At 42.5% G+C, this 20,408-nt stretch overlaps 2 pseudogenes; both read left to right on the top strand.

The window, feature by feature from the left end:
- Positions 1-929: 929 nt before the first annotated feature.
- On the top strand, positions 930-1,804 carry LOC149265833 (uncharacterized; annotated as a pseudogene).
- Position 1,805: 1 nt separating this feature from the next.
- Positions 1,806-18,566, top strand: LOC149265832 (EIN3-binding F-box protein 2-like; annotated as a pseudogene).
- Positions 18,567-20,408: the final 1,842 nt, after the last annotated feature.

The following is a 20,408-nucleotide window of genomic DNA, read 5'->3' as shown; positions in this document are numbered from 1 at the left end:
GAGGGCTAGGAAACCTGTGGAGGTTTCCTGGGCTAGGAATTATTTCCTAGTTGGCTGGGAGGTAAATCCAGTTGGGTTAGTCAAGAGGAGCGTTCAGCAGGAGCAACAACTCACAGGGATCTCCACCAGCCACCGGTACAGGTATTCCTCTATAGATTATTCATGTAAATTTATTAAAATGGAATGTTCACTATAAGTTATAAGGATTAAGATGTAAAGGGGTAAAATTTTCATTGTTTAAAAGCCTTGTAAGAAAGTAGATTATTGCCTCTGGTTGCATGTAAATTCTAGAAAAATAGATCTATTAGAAGACCCTAGGATAGGGCTCTTACACATGGTATCAAAGCCAAGTTTAAAATCTGGACCCAAGCCCACTAAACCCACAATTTATACTTCCCATTAATGACAACCTTTCATATAGATTTGAGCCCCATGCTTACACACAATCCATTAGACTATGGGAATTCTATGTTGAGCTCGGCCCAATACTTTAGTATAAAATTTTAAATGAGTCATACATTAATACTACCAATCTCTCACCATGTAAGTATATTCATAGCAGTTGTTGATAACTTGATACAACATTTTAGCTTAAGCAATTCCATAACTGATATTGGCATTTTGGATGTTACAGATGCAATGCCTACTACAGGTTTGTCTTGAAGACCGAAAGAGCGAGTTCTGAGTAGAAGAAACAGGCTTTCCAGCTCTTTAGATGGCACAGGATTGAATCTTAGGGACTAGAAATGGCTGAGAGACATTAGATTTCGCTGGAATATGCATCCAAAAGCTTCATACTAATCGGTTCTTGCATATAAAAGCTAAATCATATATGGTAGCTGTCACCATAATTAATCGATATATAGAACACTAGTGAGTTATATATATAGATATAGATTGACAACATTTAGGATTGATTGGGGATAAAAATGTTGTCGAGAATGAATGTGAATGGTAGCATGTGGGGTCTGGAAGATGCCACAGATCTCCATTGCAACAACGATGAGAATTTTAATTTGCGAACGTTCAAGGCAATGTTGGATGCAGAAGAATGGTTTACTTCTCACAAAATTACTAACAATAATGATATAACTACTGCCAGTATGAATAAATGCTAACAGCCATCCTGAGGGCCCCTATTTCAAAATAGATATGATAAATTTGATGATATTCATCTCTGGTCAATCCGAATCCCGAGCCTCCCAATATGCTGTTACAACACGCCATGAATTCTTGTTCATCGTCGCCCACTTCGATTTTCAACCTGGACCCTTCGCAGGTCCAGTCTTTTCTAGCTGGGGGGAGCCACCATCATCAGCATCATCTTCATCATCACCATGCTCCCCAGCTCCCCGACGTTGCAGGTTCGAGTCCCTTCCAGGAGTTAGCCTGTGAGGGGTTGGTGAGCAGCAACAATGCCAGTAGCAACAATAGCAACAAGAGCTACTTCTATGGGAGGCTGTTGAGTCCCAGCTTCGCAGGTTTGAGTCCCCGCACAAATGCTGCTACCCCGACGCCTAATCTCAGTAGCCCACACAGCCAGATGGGTGGTAGTGGTACCTCCAATCTGAGCCCCAGAATGATGCCCACGAGCAACCTGAATCTCTCGGACACCGGATTGTTTGCTAGCAATAATCACAACACCAACAACAACAATAATAATCTGAGCAATCTTCTGGGTTTGAGTAGCCTTGTTAGCCCTCGACTCCCTGTGCCATTAAATTTTAGCAGCCCAAAGATGCTTAGACCCCTTGAGATTTGTGCCCCAGTGGGTGCTCAACCTACTTTGTGCACAACCTACTGATATTAGGCTTGCTGCAGTTGTTGTCTGTGCAGGCGACCATGGAGGCTTGGGCAAACTTCTAGTTCGTGGTTCCATCTTGTGTCGAGGGATTACCAATATAGGCCTCTGTGCTATTGGCCTTGGCTTCCAGCTCTGAGAGTTTTGAGTCTTTGGAACTGCCCATCAGTTGGTGATGCAGGGCTAGCTGCAATAGCGAAGGGCTATAAGTTATTGGAGAAACTTGATTTGTGCAAGTGCCCATGGATAGGAGACAAAGGTTTGGAATCTGTTGCTGTGAACTGTCCAAACTTATTGACCCTTAATCTAGAATCATGCCCCCAGGTGGGAAATAAGTCCCTAAAAGAAATTGGACAGAACTGTGTCCGACTTCAATCATTGAGTATCAATGACTACTTCCTTGTCAGTGATGAAGGGGTTATTACAATTCTGTCCAATACCAAAACGTGATGAAGTTAAAGTTGCAGGCTTTAAGATTAACTAATATTATTGTTGTTGCAGTTGGGCATTATGGTAAATTTTTAACTGATCTGTCACTTGAGAACCTATTTAATGTCACAGAGAAGGGCTTCTTGAGTATGGGGAATACAATGGTGTTATAGACATTTTTGTGCCTTACAGCATAGAGCATGAAATGTCAATAATCTGAGGGATCCAAAGTCCCTAAACATGTTGTTCCTACCCCTAGAGGAACAAGGTCAGCAAACTACAGCACTTCAGATCAGTTCTCCACTGAAAAACACTCAAAAACAGGTCAATTTTGGATCAAAGCAGCTGCTCCACTGGGCATCTGCGCTGAATGTCAACTGCTCCATGGTGTACCTGCGCTGAATGTCAACTTCATCAAAGGCTACCTGCGCTGAGCGGATTTGGACATGTGGAGGAATCTTTCCTCAATGTGTCAGTGCCCAGGAAGCTTCCAAATTGACACTTGGATCAGAAGATTCGCCTAATGATGAGTAAAGAGGTTATAAAACTCCAAGTGGAAGGTAGAATCTCTGAGTGGACTCAAGAACTAAAGAACAACTGGGGTTGAAGAGGACAATAGTCACACATCAAGCTGACTTATCTTCACTCCAAAACTCTATATAAGGATCTCATCCCATGGGATCTGGAGGCCGGAATTTTGTGCAAAGAATTGCTGTTGGTTTACAGTTGAGAGTATTGGGTGATTGCTTGAGGGAGGTGAAGAGGAGATTTCTTTCCGTCGGGAAGGTGATGCTGGATTGGGCCTCTTATGGTTGTATCACCGCCTGAACCTTACTTTCTTCCATTAATAAAGCATTTGAGGTTCTTCTATTCGCATGTGTTTCAATGGTGTATTGTCTTACTTGCGTATTTGATTTATGATAATCCTTGAATCAATTATGAATGCATGCTTCTTGTAGTTTCCTTTTCTCGTCTTGTTTGCAGGATCTTGTGTAGCTGGGCCCGTGAGAAGACAAGGAGCTGCGAGCAAGCAGCAAAGAGAGAAGATTGGATCGACCATTTGCGCAAGACATCGGTAAGTGGATCTCTTCCTTTCCTCTTTTGCATGTCATAAAGAAGTAACCTTAGATAGCTTTGCTTCGGCTGTTGCTAAGGAACTATCACCCTTAGAGTGGGATAGGGTCATTCCGTGTTGGATACTTTTCCCCACAACAGACTGGCGACTCCACTGGGGATCGTGTCTTGTTGGTAGCTTGTGTTTTGTGCTATTCATTTCTTAAACAAAGGGAGTACCGAATCGAACTGCATTCGAATCATTCGAAGGCAAAGTGGAGGGCAGCTACTCTAGCTCAGTTCTGGGCATGTTTATGATTTGAAGAGCTGATCCACAAGGACTCTTATTAGCTCTTTGTGATAGTGTTCAACTTCCTTTAATCATCCTCTAGTGTATACTTGACTGATAGCCTCTGATTTGGCCAAAAACCATTTATTTTTGAGCAATCTGTGACCCGGAACCAAAGAGAGACGAGAGTTTTCTCTTCAGTGCAGCTGCAGTGAAGGCTACCTGCGCTGCAACGCAGGTCCCGAAGGGGCTACCTGCGCTGAATGTCAAACTGACAGTGTTCTACCTGCGCTGATCCAGTCTTGCATTGTGCAACTGGGGTTCCCTGCTTTCTGTTGCCCAGTTTTCAGTATTGTTTTTGCAGCCTGTTGTCAACCTGTATACCCATCTGAAACTATCTTTCTTTGCCATCATTCCGCCTCAGTTGTATGAAGAAATTGTGATTGTTCTTGTTGTATTTCTTATATTCATTTACAGTTTCCCATAACGAAAGTGAACTAGTCTTGCTGTGGCCTCTTGAATCTAGACCTGTGATAAAGTGTCGTTGTGATTCTAAGAGCTAGTTTATTGCTGTTCATAGCTGCTTGAGCATTTGCTTTCGTTATATGGTTCGAATTTCAGTATTTCTTGTGTCGAAACGAGTGAATCTTAAGGTGTTCTTTTGATTATTGGACAAAACTTGTTTGCTTTCACTTGAAATTGAATTCGAAATCACACAACAGCTTTCTTTTTGTAATACATCAACATTAAGAAAGAAGAAAAGAAATACTTGCATTGTGCATGTGCATTTTGACAGTTTGCATGTCGATTTAGGAATAGTGCATCAGTGTGTGCTCTATGATCTGTTTGAAAAGATGATGTCTTTCTTTTCCCTCAGTAGTTAAGATTTTCATAAGTTGAAAGAATTGAAAAAGCTTGCTTATCATTCTTAGACTGCATTTAGGAGTTGTATCATATATCACGTGGTGATCCATAAAGGCAAACTGCTAAGCAAGATCAACCTAAAACGAACTGAATTTACATAACAACGCTTTGAAACATAACGAAACACAGTAGAGGTCTGGGTAGAGACGTGTTCCCGCGTCGTTAAACATAGTGACTGTCGATCTCTACGAAGGTGGGTGATTCCTCCTGAGGGACGATAGCACTAATACGGATTTGTGCTCCCGCGTACCGTCGCGTATATTGGGAGACCCCTATAGGAACAAAGCCTTTATCCATAGGAAGCCATGTCGGCCGCCCTACTGATCGCGATGTAGTGAACACAGCATTCACGAAGATCGACCACTCGTACCGTAAAACGTATTCTGTGGTTTCGCGAAAGGTTTGGCACACCCTCTGCCTAGAACTCCAGAGTAGTTTCTTTTGGCCTTTTTCAAACTCTATAACTGAAAAAGTCCATCCGAGCATTTGTCACTTCGGGCTCGTTAATACATCGAAGGAGACTAGAGTCATCTTTAGCTTTTTCTCGACTCTTAAAAAGTGAAAAAGCAAGTTGTGTCTTAAAAGCGTCTAAAATTAATTCAATTCGAAAATACATTTTACCCTGTGTATTGTTGGTTGATCAAGTAATCCACAATCGTGGAAGAAAGTCAATCGATGACCCGTCATTCGCGGAGGCTTACGAGTCGACCGTCTTTGTCTCCGGAATCGAAAACAACCCGGGCAAAGCGGGCTCGTTCAACTGGTTCCAAATCTCCTGTCACAGTTAGAACAAGTGTTCCAACGACATCTGAGGTTCCGGTTACTCCAAACATTTCTGGAAACCCTGCCCTTATTGAAGAAGTTCAACAGCCCCAGAAGGACGGTAACACTGATCCTAGTCTGAGAGCAAATACTTGTGTTACTGAGTCGGTTCCATCGGTGATCGGTTCAGAGAGTCTTGCTCCTCAAACAACTGTCGCTGTCGAAACAACCCCTTCTTCGGCACCAGAAATATTTTACGGACCTGACGGTCTTCCCCTTCCACCTGGTCTGATCGCAATAGAGGAAATTGTAGAAGATCCGCAAGCAACTACTCCAACCCGTTTTGGAGCAGGGATCACTCTATTTCCTTCTGCATCAGAAGCTAGCCTATCACCCAGGGAGGTTCCTGAAGGATCACTAGGCAATCTACTGGATAGACTCAAAATGTCTGAACAACCGTCAACATCTAGGACTGTGCCAAATGACACAGCGACAGCAGAACCCCCTGCAGTCACTCCGACAATGTTCGCCGGCATACCATCTGTTCCCAGCTCTCAACAGCTAGAGAGAACCCCTTCGGGGGCCATGACGACAGTATGGTCTGTTCCTGTTTGTTCTCCCGGGATAATACCCGGTAACTCCTATGTTGGAACTCAACAAATTGATCCTTTCGGAAATAAGTTTGGGCAATCCGGTCCTCAAGGTTTGATAAATCCTTTCAGTTCCGGACCGCCACCGTATGGGGGGCAATATGCTTTTTCGTTACCCCCTCCGGGAGGTTACCCATACGGGAGTTCACAACCATATTCAGGTTATACTGGAATAACTACAAGTTGTTGGATACCTATGCTACCCCAGCAACCAAGAGTTGTGTATTCTATGCAACAACAAATGCCTGTGACGAACATCCCGACGACACCAGCAATTGTAACCGTGTCGCAAGTTCAAACGATGCCTGTTGTATGTCAACCTCAGTTTCCTCAGGTTGTGATGCAACAGCCCTTTGACCCTGCGACTCGACCACAATCGCCAGCTGACGGGGCGGCACAAGCACAAACGGGTACCATTACCCCTCATCTTGGTCCAGTGGTTAGTATAGCACAACAACCCATGGTGTCACAACCATGGTTGGTGCAGTATCAACAACCGCAATTCCAGCAAGGGTACCAAGGTACCGAGCAGCAGATTTTTGCGAACAGTGGACAACCGTATATCCAAAACGGTCTAAACCAACCACTTTACAGTGGGGTAGTCCACCAACCGTATCAATCATACCAGCATCAATTACATTATGCCGGTATGCAAAGACCAACTGCTCAGGCGATCCCATCGTATCCTGGGTACGCTTCGCCTAATCTGAGTCAACAGCTGCCATTCGTGGCAACTCTAGAGTTACCCGATTTACATCGGTTGACGAACGATCCGATTGCTTATGCCCCTTGGTGGCCAGCGATTCCTCACAAACTTCCCTCCGACATTCCTAAATTCAATGGAAATCCAGGTGAAGACCCGTCGAATCACGTCATGACTTTTCATCTGTGGTGTTCGTCGAACACTCTGAACGATGATTCGATAAGACTTCGCCTCTTCCAGAGGACATTGACAGGTCCGGTGGCCAAATGGTATATAGAATTGCCAAGGGCCTCTTTCGACAATTTCAGCTCCTTAGCCACAAATTTCTTAACCCATTTTCAATTACCAATCAGGTATGAAACAGGAACCGAGATACTGACCAACTTCAAACAGACGACAACTACTCACATATCAGATCATATACATGAGTGGCGTCGCCGTCGTAGGATGGTGAAAACATACGTTCCTGATCAGCTATTAGCTGAATGGTTTATAAAGTCATTACTCCCGGCTATAACGGAAGATGTGGCCAAGGGGGGAGTCGTAACAGAGGAGCAAGTCATCGCTCATGCTCAATATTTAGACTTAGTATATACTCAGTCTGGCACGCTCTACGACAAAATACCTGACGCTCCTAGACCTGAATTTTCAATTCCTCCACCTCCTAAATCGAATATTGACTCTCATGCCGGAGATGGCATGATTGGCACTGCAAGCGCGAAATCAAAAAGGGCTTCATCCCAGAAAGCCCGTAAGACTTCAGATCAAAATGCCCATGAAGAGATTCTTGCTTCGGAAGTAAATGCCATATCAGCAGATAAAGGCAAAGAAACCAATCAACCAGGAAGCAAGAAGAAGCAAAACAAAGGGAAGAAGAAGCAACAGGGCGATCAGTCACCTGAAAAAACTTCTTCAAACCCTCCTGAGAAAGGGAAAAAGAAATGGCCCTGTATGATATGTGACGAAGATCACAAGACAACAGATTGTCCATACAAAGCTGAGCTCAAGAGATTCTTTAAAAGTCCAAAGAACCCAGCTGTGTTGACAGATCCATTTCCCAGTCCAGGTCAAAATATGGTTGATAGTGGAAATGCTTCCCCGTCACAAGTGCTAATGTTATCGATCTCCAAGCAGCAGAATGATGCTTTGATTTCGACAAGGAACAAAGATTACGGGAATCCGCAACTGTCAAACGAAAAAGGTAAAGATCAACCTAGTAGTTCGACAGCGACTTCGACAGAAGTTGTCCCACCCATAATGCCAGAGTTAACGATAAAACCGCCTAAGGGTGTAGTGCACAAGTCGACCTTTAATCCTCGCGCCAGAGCGGCGCAGCATTATAACATAGTAGAAGATTTGGCCCAATCGCCATCCGCTATGTCGACTCTAGAGGTACTACAAAATTGTCCATCCCAAAGGCAAGCGTTGTTATCGGCAATAGGGGGGTTGATCCTAAGGATTCCAATCTTGTGTCCTTTGATCACAAAGGATATGACCCTCAGTTACCAGCTCAACTAGCTTTCCTTATTCAAGTGAAAGCCCTCAACAAAACTGTTCATTGAACAATTATTGATGAGGGGGCATCTACATGTATTATGTCGATGAGTTGCTGGAAAACATTAGGGTCGCCAACCTTGTCAAGATCTTCGACAACACTAAAAGCATTCGACGGTAGGACATATACCCCTTACGGTATTCTAAGTAACTTGAAGGTTGAACTAGGTGGAAAAACAGTAGAGATTGATGTTGAAGTCATAGATGGAAATCTGGATTACAACATCCTACTGGGAAGACCATGGATTTATGCCATGGCAGCTGTCGTGTCGACTTATTTTAGGAAGATCGCATTCCCGTTTGAAGGAGGGATTACGGTCGTCGACCAACAGAACTTCCTCCTTAATGGTTCACAAGTTACGGGAAGCATTCCCATGATCCATGAGAACGACAATTCAATCCAAGATATCGGAGTAGGCCTGTTGAAAGACCCCACGATGATGGGGACTTTCTCGCTACCGAACCCTATGTACATAGGAAATGTACCGTTGGTAGCAACCTGCAACATGATATCTTCCACGAAAGTCGCAAAAGACAAAGTCATCATGGATCGTGCAATGGTTTTGCGCCCGAGCCCAATCGAAATATTGTAGCAATCAATATTTCAGGCATGGGAGGCGAGCCCAAATCAACGCTCGTCAAGCGTTTGGGTAGACAGGTCAGGAGAATGTGGTACCCCTTTGGATCCTTGGTCACGAGTGCATGCAAGTGACGAAGGAATCCTGCAGTCAATGTTGATTGAGGGGGCACCATGGGATGATAACCACCATCGTTCCCTTCCTCTGGAAGATACTCAAGGCGACCTATATCACCCTTCAGTATTTGAATTCCTAACAAATACTGTAAATACAGTGGATTCCGAGAGAAACCTATCCAATATAGAAGAGACCATAGCCATAAATATCTCGATCAAAACAGACATTGTAGAGAATATTTATGTCGGCAAAGGTTGTTCCCCTTCAGAACAGGAAATATATAAAGCTCTTTTCCGCGAATTTAGAGATGTCTTTGCTTGGTCGTATGATGAAATGCCAGGCATTGACTCGAGTATCGTTGAACATGAAATTAAGATGTATCCTGATGTCAAACCAGTAAGACAACGGCTTCGGCAGGTGCACCCCAAGAAAGCCGCTGCCATTAAGGCAGAAGTTGAAAAACTCCTCCATGCTGGTTTCGTCTATCCGGTTCCTCTGACCGATTGGGTATCGAATATTGTCCCCGTGATGAAAAAACAGGGAACAATACGAGTGTGCGTCGACTATAGGGATGTGAATCAAGCTTGTCCAAAGGACAACTACCCTACACCCTTCATCGACCAGATAATTGATGAATGCGCCGGATGTGAAATCTTTTCTTTTATGGACGGATTTTCTGGGTATAATCAAATTAATATCCGCCCACAGGACCAGTCAAAGACTGTATTTATTTGTCCGTGGGGCACATTCGCTTATCGAAAATTACCCTTTGGTTTAAAGAACGCAGGAGCGACGTTTCAGAGAGTAATGAATTATGCTTTCCATGACATCAAGAACATCGTTCAACCTTATCTCGACGATCTTCCGGCTCATTCGCAGAAACGGACTGATCATCCGCAACATTTAAGAGCGATATTTCTACGTTGCCGACACTACAAGATAAGGCTCAATCCACACAAATGTGTGTTTTGCGTCGGTTCTGGTCGTTTACTTGGCTTCATAGTCTCCAAGGATGGGATTCATCTCGACCCTTGCAAAGTGCAGGCAATCATTAATTTGCCTCCACTTCAGATTCAGATTCAGAAACTCCAAGGGAAAGCAAACTTTCTGAGGAGGTTCATTCCAAATTACGCAGAACTTGCTAAAGGTTATACCCGTCTCTTGAAAAAGGATGTACCTTTCGTCTGGGACCAGGTTGCGCAAGCTTCCTTTGATGCTCTGAAAGAAGCGCTAGTAAAAGCATCATTAATGTACGCCCCGAACTATCAAAGAGACTTCAACCTGTATCTGGCTGCAGCAGATACGACCATTGCAATGGTTTTAGTTCAAGAAGTCGACGGAATTGAACACCCTATATATTATTTAAGTAAAAACTTAAATGATACGGAAAGTAAATATTCTCATGTTGAAAAGCTAGCACTTGCTGCTGTTCAAGCGATACAAAGATTTCGGCATTATGTCCTCTTCAGGAAGACCACCGTATTGTCAGATTGCAACCCCATGACTTATATACTGTCGCGACAGTTGCTTGGGGGCAAATATTCAAAGTGGATAGCTATCCTTCAAGAGTTTGATCTGGAATTTGTGAAATCCAAATCAAAGAAAGCTTTAGTTTTCGCAGAATTATTATGCGATCTCCCATCATCGTCCAACGATGAAACGTCCAAAGAATCGATCGTGGACGAAAGTTTGTTTCTGATATCAGCAAGTGATGAGTGGTATGGAGATATAATAGTTTATCTCCAAACCCAAAAGTTTCAGCCAGACACCTCTCACTAAGAACAAAAACGCATTCGATACCAAGAAAAAGACTACATGATCGTCGGTGATACACTTTACCGTCGTGGTGTCGATACGGTTCTGAGAAGGTGCCTCACCCATGAGGAGGCCGAAAAAGCCCTGAATGAATGTCATTCAGGCACCTGTGGGGGGCATCAATCTGGATATGCTACAGCACAAAGAATCTTACGAGCAGGATACTTCTGGCCAACCATGTTCAAAGATTGCATAACCGCAGTCAGAAGTTGCCATGCATGTCAGATTTTTGATAGCAAAACCAGAAGACCCCCCGCTCCTTTACAGCCAATAATAGCTGTGGGACCTTTCGCCAAATGGGGCATCGATTTCATGCAATGTAACCCCACCTCGACCGGGGGGCATGGGTATATTATAGTCGCAGTTGACTATTTTACCAAATGGGCCGAGGCGATGCCTACATTGGATAACACTGGTGAAACAGCAGCCCTTTTCTTTTTTAATCATGTAGTCTCCAGATTCGGCATACCACAGGCCATAGTAACAGATCATGGATCGCATTTTTGCAATCACATGATGGTTGAATTAACTGCCAAACTAGGATTGTCTCACGACAGCTCTACTCCGTACTATCCGCAAGCTAACGGACAAGTTGAAGCAATCAACAAAGTCCTGAAGCGCATGCTGCAAAGGATGGTGGGGGTTCACAAAAGAAGATGGCATTTGATCCTGTACTCGGCTTTGTGGGCCTACCGAACATCGGTAAGGAATGCCACTGGGTTCACACCGTTTCAACTGGTGTATGGCCTGGAGGCAATCCTACCAATCCAGTGCGAAATTTCGTCCCTTAAACTCGCAATTGATCTCCTCCCCGGAACTTCGGAAGAAGAGGCTCGTTTCTTGGAGTTAATCCAGTTGGATGAAACCCGTCGTGATGCCGCTTTGGCTAACGAAGCCCATAAGAAACAAGTCAAGGCGCAGTTCGACAAAAATGTCAAACCTCGTGTCTTCTCAGAAGGTGATTTGGTCTTGCTTTATGACCAAGAATCCGATAAATTGGGAGCTGGAAAATTTAAGTCCTTATGGATGGGCCCTTATATTGTTAAGAGTGTATTAGCAAAAGGAGCCTACGAGTTGGTAGATTATGACGGGATTCCACTGGCGCAACCCTGCAACGGGTTGTACCTTAAGCGTTACTATGCCTAATAGTAACCTGTATGCTTTTGTTACATTTTTGTTTTCGCTAGAGCGTTTGTTTCGGTTTAAGTAATCCGCTTTTTACACTTATTGCAGATGTCAAATCCATTGGAACCGTGGGTTGGATATGCCGACGGAGCGAGTCGTAGTTCAAGGAACCTATCCTCTGCAGCATGGGCCATTTTTGACCCAAGCGGCGAGTTAGTGAGTTTCAGGGGGGTATGTATTGGTCAATCAACGAATAACATCGCTGAGTATAGCGCGTTGATAGAGCTCCTCTCTGATGCCATCACCCATGGCATACGCCGGCTAGTCGTCAGGTTAGACTCACAACTCGTGGTACTACAACTCAATGGTACCTACTCTGTCCGAAATCCAGCTATTTATCGCAAGTTCCTAAGAGTTAAAATCTTGGAAATACAGTTTGATTTTAGCCAATATCAACACATTTCCAGAAACTTAAACACATTAACCGACTCATTAGCAAACTATGTGTTAGATAGACATTTGCAAAATTGATAAAAAGAGAAGCATCATTGATGTTTCATACATGGATCACATAAAAACTGGAATAAACCCCGAAAATCAAAAATATATATAACTGTTTAAAGGTTTACATATAATGTTCTGTAACCAAGACAAAATCGGTCATATGACCCCAAAAAACTCAAAAACGGCTGGGGGGCACCCTAGCCTAGTGATGCTCATGATAGCATGCCACGGCCTGTGCAATCATGCGCAGAAGACGAGTCCATCGTCTAGGAACACCAGCAGTATGCCGCTGCAATCGTAGAGGCAACTCGTCGATCCGTACATCCGGAATCCCAAGGGTAAGACCCTCGACCTGTTCCTGCACAGCTGCAAGAGTCTCGGCCAAGTCAAGGTCACGGAGAATAGCTCTCCCAGGAGCCTCCCCTACTGGGGCAGCGGCCGGAGCTCTCAGACGAACTGCTGGACGGACAGGACCAACATCTGCATGCACACATGAGTTTGATTAGAGTCTTGATAGAGTAAAGCACAAGGACATTATAAATAAAGAAACAGTAAACAATGATAAGGTCGAGATTTTAACAAGATCGCCCCACTGCTCGCCATCCGGTAGCACCAAATCCGGATCACCTCGGAAATCCATACCAATATATGGATACTCGGAAAAGGCCATATCCTGCCGCTCGAACCACCTAAAGAAGGTGTCAGTAAAAGTAATCTGAGATTGACCTGCATGTCTGGACATGTGGTCAACCCACCTCTGCATGCGTGGCTCAGTGGGAGAAGGCAAGTCGAGTGCAATGTACTGAGGTTGCATCAGGGGTATCTTCTCCAAAGCGAAGGCAGTCAGAACTGAACCAAAGCCAAAATTCTTTAGCTTCCCGTCCTTTACTTTGGTCAACTCGCCTTTCATCTGAACCAGTACTGCATCACACCAGTTAAAAACTTTCGGCTGAAGACACTCCAGGGCATGCTGCACATAAGACCTGTTGGCAACATGAGGGGATGCACTACCGGCCATCCTACAAATCGTGTACAGAATGGACCGGAGAGACCTGTCAGTGACCTCACGGATAGTAACCTTGCCGTCTCTGCTCGGCTGGGATCCTTCCCTACAATACTGACGGACATAGTCTCTCACGGAATCACTCCCTCGGGCCGAACCGGACAAAGAAATGGGGGCACCCCGCCTTGACAACCCAGTCAAGAAGTAAATGTCCACTATGGTCAAGGGGATGGACTTGCCCCTAATCTGGAACACCTGGTTAATAGGATCCCAAGCATCAAGCAGGTACTGCAGTAAAAGTATCTGTGCCCTCATGCTAGAAATGCGGAAGAATTTTAGCAAGCCACAGTTCCGCAGCGCGTTCACCGTGACAGGATCATGGAGGGCAATCATGTCCTCCTCTTCATGCTCTCATTCTCGCCATGTAAGAGTCATTCTGCTCCAATAAACTCTGCAAAACAAACAAGAGGAGGAGTAAGATCCCTGACTTGGTGAGAAAATGGCAAAATTTCCATGAAAAATTGTGCAACAAAGAAGCTTTTCTGCGCCCAACGCAGGTAGAGAAGGGTCCCACCTGCGTTGAGGGACAAAATGCCCTTAATTAGCATGAACCCCAACGCAGGTTTCGAATGAGGCACCTGCGCTGATGGCAGAGCGCCCTAATGAAACCCCAGGGGCTCATGGGGGCAAGAAAACAGGCGCAAAACTGGAAAATGAAACCATGAAAAGAGAGAGCTAAGGTTTAGCTCCTACCTGGTCCAGACGGCGCTGAGAATCGTCCACAGAATCTCCCGAAATCAGCTGGTGAAAAATCAAAAGGAAGAGGCACCTCCAAAGCTCCAACAAGCCAAATGCAAATGAAATGGTAAAATTGGGGGTAAAAACATCTTTTAATTGCTTTTTACGTAGTTCAAAGTGAAATATTAGCATTTTTACCTCATAATATCTATTGCTAACTAAGTTTGTTGCAGCAATTGATGATACAGTACTATCTCTGAAAAAGAAAAGGCTAGTCATGGTAAAATATGAATTTGATCTTATAAAAAGAGCAGTTTTGGCAAAGTTCATGCTCGTTAAAAAATAAACGCAAAACCGAGCAGTTTTAGCAACAGATTCATGCTCGTTAAAAAATAAATGCACATGTGAGCAAGCTTCCCCCAGAGTTCAAGCTCATCCGGAAAAAATGAACCGGTGAATAACCATTTGAGACCGTAAATTCATCAGCCATAAAAACCTTGGTCGTGTTTGCACCGTCACCTCCACTTTTCATTTGGCCGATCATTCACATCCACTTGATTGTTTACCTATTTTGAGGAACAGCTGCGAAGAGTGATTTCACCTAGCCATCCTTATGACACTGCCGTGATTGGAAAATTCCAACCTGTACCTGGAATTTGCTGCTATCCCTGTTTATCACTCGTTCCTCAAAATACGAGTCTTCTTTGAGCTCTTTTCACTGACTCGTAAAAAATGAAAAGTTTGCTGAGTTTTGGCCTTCCAGCTCGTTAAAAGGACCGGAAGAGCTATCCCTCCTCTAAATTTTAATCTTTTTGGACCTGAGGGATTATTGCACAAAAAGATCGAGCGCTTGTCTAGTTCGGCTCGATAAAGATATCGAACATTCATCCCTTCTGTATTATTTTATACTTTTTCGGACTTAAGGGATTAGATGACGAAAAAGGACCTTTGGAGTTAACTTTACGGACCTTTTTAGACTCTCTAAAAATGAAAAGGACCGAGTTGTCTTTGTGGGCTCGTTAAAAATATTGAATAGCGACAAACTTGTCTTTAGACGAGAACGACTTTCCCTATCGCTAGGCTTGTTAAAACATAGCGATGGGCTTGCCCGAAGGGCAGGTTATAGAACAAGCATATGTTATCCTCCTCAAGCTTGACAAAAATAAAGAGGTACTGGTCAGAAATGACTGGGGAAAAATTGGGAGAACCTCAAAGCTTAATGGTAGCAAGTCGCTCTTGAACATGACACTTTTGCCTCCGTAAAAACATCGGGTTGGGTTGTTTTCATTCACCGGTCCCTTCACCATGGTCTCGCCATACCATCCACATTTGGGGTAATGCTACCGATCCATCACATCAGTGTCGTTATATGTTCAAGAGATGTCATTCAGAGAGTGTCAACCGGGTCCCATCCACTGCCATACATCATCTTTCATCCTTTCATGACCGCCACCCTGAATCATATTTCACAGATCGTTTTCACCATCATCACAATTACTAGCTCCGTTCCGTGTCACTGATGTGGGATTCATTAAGGCCCTCCTTTGACAGATCGCTTCTTGTCGACATCAGCTCATTATCCAAGAAGTTGATCTAGGAACACCCCCTCAGTACTTTGAAGCTTGCATGCCTTAATGGCAAGTTTCTCACTTCCGGCGACAGGTATACATTAATGACCTTCGACCGGGAGACTTTGCGTGGTGTTCGACGCCAAATCCTATATTCATGACACGTGAATTGTGCTGCAGTACCTTGAGGGTCATCATCATTATCGGTGATTCCTCTCGCGCTTGTTAACAGTTTACATCATTTATTGGTAATCAAGCGATGTCTTTCCATGTTCGACTCCAAGAAATTCTCACATGGATCGACCTGTACTTAGAGTGAAGATCGGACAAGTTTGAAGACCCCAGATCTAGTTTCATCCATCCGGGCTGCGATATATATTCAGGAGATAAAGACATAGACATGTGCAGCAGATGATCATCCTACTAAAAGGATGATAATTTAAGCAGAGAATTATCAGTCTACTATCAGACGATCGTCTGTTTATGTACAGAAAATGTATTTATAAAGCTGAGCATGGGAAATGCCCGCATTAGCTAGATCATGAAAGCAGTATGAAAAATAATGTATTGTATTGTATTTTGTTACAGGTCACCTCCCGACGATTGAATGAACTTCGGATCCTCCTAATAAAGCATTTCACCCGATAAACGACCTCATACTTTAGGGGGCAACTGTTATAGACATTTTTGTGCCTTACAGCATAGAGCATGAAATGTCAATAATCTGAGGGATCCAAAGTCCCTAAACATGTTGTTCCTACCCCTAGAGGAACAAGGTCAGCAAACCACAGCACTTCAGATCAGTTCTCCACTGAAAAACACTCAAAAACAGGTCAATTTTGGATCAAAGCAGCTGCTCCACTGGGCATCTGCGCTGAATGTCAACTGCTCCATGGTGTACTTGCGCTGAATGTCAACTTCATCAAAGGCTACCTGCGCTGAGCGGATTTGGACATGTGGAGGAATCTTTCCTCAATGTGTCAGTGCCCAGGAAGCTTCCAAATTGACACTTGGATCAGAAGATTCGCCTAATGATGAGTAAAGAGGATCTAAAACTCCAAGTGGAAGGTAGAATCTCTGAGTGGACTCAAGAACTAAAGAACAACTAGGGTTGAAGAGGACAACAGTCACACATCAAGCTGACTTATCTTCACTCCAAAACTCTATATAAGGATCTCATCCCATGGGATCTGGAGGCCGGAATTTTGTGCAAAGAATTGTTGTTGGTTTACAGTTGAGAGTATTGGGTGATTGCTTGAGGGAGGTGAAGAGGAGATTTCTTTCCGTCGGGAAGGTGATGCTGGATTGGGCCTCTTATGGTTGTATCACCACCTGAACCTTACTTTCTTCCATTAATAAAGCATTTGAGGTTCTTCTATTCGCATGTGTTTCAATGGTGTATTGTCTTACTTGCGTATTTGATTTATGCTAATCCTTGAATCAATTATGAATGCATGCTTCTTGTAGTTTCCTTTTCTCGTCTTGTTTGCAGGATCTTGTGTAGCTGGGCCCGTGAGAAGACAAGGAGCTGCGAGCAAGCAGCAAAGAGAGAAGATTGGATCGACCATTTGCGCAAGACATCGGTAAGTGGATCTCTTCCTTTCCTCTTTTGCATGTCATAAAGAAGTAACCTTAGATAGCTTTGCTTCAGCTGTTGCTAAGGAACTATCACCCTTAGAGTGGGATAGGGTCATTCCGTGTTGGATACTTTTCCCCACAACAAATGGGTTTGCAGAAGCTAAAGCATCTTTCAGTTACTGCTTGTTGAGGACTGACAGATGTGAGTATTGAGGTATTTGGACAAAGTTGCATAAGTTTGAAGCAAGTATATATTCAAAAATGTGAGTCATTGACTGATGATGGCTTGAGAGCATTTACACATGCTGCCATATCACTTGAAAATTTTCAAATAGAGGAGTGCAAGTTGATATCTTGTTGTGGTCTCATAGATGTGCTTTCTAATTGCAGTGGAAAGTTAAAAGTGTTGTCATTGATTAAATGTGAGGGAATTAAGGAATCTTCATTGGTCACAACCTCAATACCAGTCTGTGAATCATTGAAATCTCTCAATATTCAGTACTGTCCAGGTTTTGGAAATGGATGCCTAGCCATGTTAGGGAGAGCTTTCCCTCAACTGCAACAACTTGATCTTATTGGGCTGTCGAATATCTGATGATGGTCTTCTTGCTCTCTTGGAGAACAGTAACACAAGTTTTGTGAAAGTCAACTTGAGTGGGTGTGTACAAGTTACAGATTGGGCTATATTTGGTATAGCCAACTTATGTGGAGAAAACCTTCAGAAATTAATTCTAGATGGTTGTAGAAAGGTGACAGATCGGAGTCTGAAGATTATTGTTGACCTTTGTCTAGCTTTACAGGACTTAGATTTGGAAAAGTGTGGGATTACAGATAATGGCATTGTCTCTTTATTATCTGCAAGACAACAACCTATACAGATTCTTTCTTTATCAAGTTGTATGCAAATAACGAATAAATGCTTGCATTTTATAGAAAAGATGGGTGAAACATTGCTTGGTTTGAACTTGCAGCACTACAGTGGATTGAGTCAGAGGGCACTTGATTCAGTCGAGGCTCATTTATGGCGGTGTGATCTACTTGTCTCTTAGGAAACACTTGGGAATATGAGATATAACAAATGCTACAGTTTGACTTAGGAATTTTCTTCAAATATTACATGATTTATAAGTATTTACATGAAATCTTAAAGTTATTTTGATTCAGATAGGACATTGGAACCAATGCATCAAGGACGATTTCCTGGTTCTCATGGAAGTTTACAAGAACAAGTCAACAATTTCCAGATGGTTTTCTCTGTCTGAGATTTTGGGCCCATAGCAGTGTAACATGGCCTTTAGTATTTAAATTACTCATTCCTCAAGGTTTGGAACTAGTTTTTTTTTTTTTTTTTTTTTTTTGCAGGTGTCCTCTTTGATGACCCTGTCTATAGTCCCCGGTGGTCACATCCCTAGTTAAAGCACTCAACAGAACTGTCAAACTCTGGTGCATGTCTAGGTTCTTCTTGCATGTTTTTTCACTTTTTGGTTTTTTTAGAGGTACTGGTTTGCTTTGTTGGACGTTTATCTAGTGTTTTACCCAGACTTCATTAGCGATGTTGTGTGTTTAGGCTTATTTGCTTACTTTGTAATCACAATTCACAACTTCTGTAGTGATTAGGTTTTGGCTATGGCAGTGATACTTGTCTTTGTGCCATTTCAACTCTGGAAGTTGTTTTTCCAAGCCTTCTGAGCTACATACTGGGAATTCAATTCAATAGAATGTATCCATGTTATAATTTATCCTTTGTTGGGGTTTCTATTTTATGGATATTATTGCCCCTTTCTATGAGTTTCTTCTTAAAATATCTCTTAAAAATTTCAGAGTTCTGCTTATTGCCTTGGCAACGCTTATGAAGATTGATTGTTGTCCTCATGGAATGGAAATATATATAACTAATTCTTGTCTACTTACAACAAAAGGATCAACATCATTTGAATGACCTAATGATATTTTTTAATCTCTAATTACTAGTGTTGGATGTGTCAGTATTGAGGCAAAGGGTTTTTCCATGAGAAATGATCCAGTTCATGATTATGTTGTAGATCTTGAAAAAAAATAGTGTAAGTTTATAAGAATTATTGAATTAAAAAGTAAGTATATTAGCAATTCGATATATTTGTAATCATGTCAAGATTCTGTAGTTTATGTTGATCAGATCTTCAGATCACTAATAAAATGGATTGACTGTGTTCTTATTAATACTGATGTTGTGGTATCAGTTATCTATATATATACATACATACATACATACATATACATACATATATATATATATATATATATATATATATATATATATATATATATATATATATATATATATATATATATATATATATATATATATATATATATATATATATATATATATATATATACACAAGGGATTATGATCTTGGAAATATTTTCAATTTAGTAAAATATTCATTTGCAACAATGCGCTTGCAATTTTTATAAAAGTGAAAAACCTTTCAAGGTTGAACTGAACCATCATTTCTGATCTGGTGGAGATCAAAGTTGTGCTGCTACATACTGCAAGCTGTCATACTGCAATATAGCCTAAAGAATGCCCATGGCTGCAGAATATGTATATTATGACATAACTTCTCAAATTGCTCTGACCTAGCTGATGTGCTTGGAAAATATCAAATTAAGCATCTTATGGGGATGGCAACTGTCCACTGATGTCAATCTGGAGTTGCTACGAGTAATCATGCAACATCAACAGGAGGTCGTTCTGTGATTGTTCCGAGTCCTGGGCTGAGCATTGCTTCTAATATGTTCCAATTCTAAGAGGTCTATTTAGAATTATATCTCCTCCATCCCCAAAAGCTGGAAGTTTGGCATCTGAACATACAAGCGACATCCTTATTTTACTTGCCCTATGTATTGTTGGTTTTCTTTCATATGAGAAATGCAAACAGATGGTGATCTTTTTGTAAACAAGTTCTTTGCAAAGAGTTGGGCAGCTGCAAGCATTACTTTCTTAAATAAAACTATCATTATTTCATTTTAACACTTGGTAGAATTTACTGTCTTGCTAGAAGGACTCGAAGGTAAAATGAATTTACCTTCTTGGAAAGGAAGGAATCAAGTTCCTCCTGTTTAGAGATCATATACGGGTGCACTCTAAATACTGTCTCTAAGCTGTGTTGTTTTTAACTTTTTATTAAGTTTTGGATTAAACTAGTGCAATTTCCCTTCTTCAATCTGAAGT

This window comes from Pinus tabuliformis, chromosome 6 (genome assembly GCF_031772625.1).
Source record: "Pinus tabuliformis cultivar Carrire ecotype Pingquan chromosome 6, CPIR1, whole genome shotgun sequence".
Lineage (NCBI taxonomy): Eukaryota > Viridiplantae > Streptophyta > Pinopsida > Pinales > Pinaceae > Pinus > Pinus tabuliformis.
Note: the sequence above shows the minus strand (reverse complement) of the source record. Positions and strands in the feature narration are given on the sequence as shown.